Source organism: Trifolium pratense, unplaced genomic scaffold, assembly GCF_020283565.1.
Source record: "Trifolium pratense cultivar HEN17-A07 unplaced genomic scaffold, ARS_RC_1.1 scaffold_102, whole genome shotgun sequence".
Classification (NCBI taxonomy): Eukaryota; Viridiplantae; Streptophyta; class Magnoliopsida; order Fabales; family Fabaceae; genus Trifolium; species Trifolium pratense.
In genome coordinates, this window is record NW_025721003.1 from 35,001 (window position 1) to 36,841 (window position 1,841).

Below are 1,841 nucleotides of genomic sequence, written 5' to 3' on the forward strand. Positions count from 1 at the left end.
TGCCTAGGCCAAGTTGGACCAAGGCCCCGTCTCGTTTTGCTATAAGCAAGGGCGTGGCAAGGCACGCGGGGGGCCAAAAAATCAAAGTGCTCCGAAATGCACACGGGGGTGTCAAGCAACCTCCATGTACCGTGGCATGACCGTGGCCAAGTAATAAAGATCAAATTCCATGCCTATGCCAAGTTGGACCAAGGCCCCGTCTCGTTTTGCTATAAGCAAGGGCGTGGCAAGGCACGCGGGGGGCCAAAAAATCAAAGTGCTCCGAAAATGCACACGGGGGTGTCAAGCAACCTCCATGTACCGTGGCATGACCGTGGCCAAGTAATAAAGATCAAATTCCATGCCTATGCCAAGTTGGACCAAGGCCCCGTCTCGTTTTGCTATAAGCAAGGGCGTGGCAAGGCACGCGGGGGGCCAAAAAATCAAAGTGCTCCAAATGCACACGGGGGTGTCAAGCAACCTCCATGTACCGTGGCATGACCGTGGCCAAGTAATAAAGATCAAATTCCATGCCTATGCCAAGTTGGACCAAGGCCCCGTCTCGTTTTGCTATAAGCAAGGGCGTGGCAAGGCACGCGGGGGGCCAAAAAATCAAAGTGCTCCGAAAATGCACACGGGGGTGTCAAGCAACCTCCATGTACCGTGGCATGACCGTGGCCAAGTAATAAAGATCAAATTCCATGCCTATGCCAAGTTGGACCAAGGCCCCGTCTCGTTTTGCTATAAGCAAGGGCGTGGCAAGGCACGCGGGGGGCCAAAAAATCAAAGTGCTCCGAAATGCACACGGGGGTGTCAAGCAACCTCCATGTACCGTGGCATGACCGTGGCCAAGTAATAAAGATCAAATTCCATGCCTATGCCAAGTTGGACCAAGGCCCCGTCTCGTTTTGCTATAAGCAAGGGCGTGGCAAGGCACGCGGGGGGCCAAAAAATCAAAGTGCTCCGAAATGCACACGGGGGTGTCAAGCAACCTCCATGTACCGTGGCATGACCGTGGCCAAGTAATAAAGATCAAATTCCATGCCTATGCCAAGTTGGACCAAGGCCCCGTCTCGTTTTGCTATAAGCAAGGGCGTGGCAAGGCACGCGGGGGGCCAAAAAATCAAAGTGCTCCGAAATGCACACGGGGGTGTCAAGCAACCTCCATGTACCGTGGCATGACCGTGGCCAAGTAATAAAGATCAAATTCCATGCCTATGCCAAGTTGGACCAAGGCCCCGTCTCGTTTTGCTATAAGCAAGGGCGTGGCAAGGCACGCGGGGGGCCAAAAAATCAAAGTGCTCCGAAATGCACACGGGGGTGTCAAGCAACCTCCATGTACCGTGGCATGACCGTGGCCAAGTAATAAAGATCAAATTCCATGCCTATGCCAAGTTGGACCAAGGCCCCGTCTCGTTTTGCTATAAGCAAGGGCGTGGCAAGGCACGCGGGGGGCCAAAAAATCAAAGTGCTCCGAAAATATTTTTCCACTTTCCAGTCCACTTATACATATTATGTGCAGTGTGCACACAAGACACCTTCCCAAAATTCGACTTATATGAGGCGTTTTACGTCAAATCCGCCTATTTTCGGCGTTTCGGCCGAAAAATCAAAATAAATCGAAACTTCCTCGGAATGCTTAGCGACTTTCCAGTCCACTTATACATATTGTGTGCAGTGTGCACACAAGACACCTTCCCAAAATTCGACTTATATGAGGCGTTTTACGTCAAATCCGCCTATTTTCGGCGTTTCGGCCGAAAAATCAAAATAAATCGAAACTTCCTCGGAATGCTTAGCCACTTTCCAGTCCACTTATACATATTGTGTGGAGTGTGCACACAAGACACCGTCTCAAAATT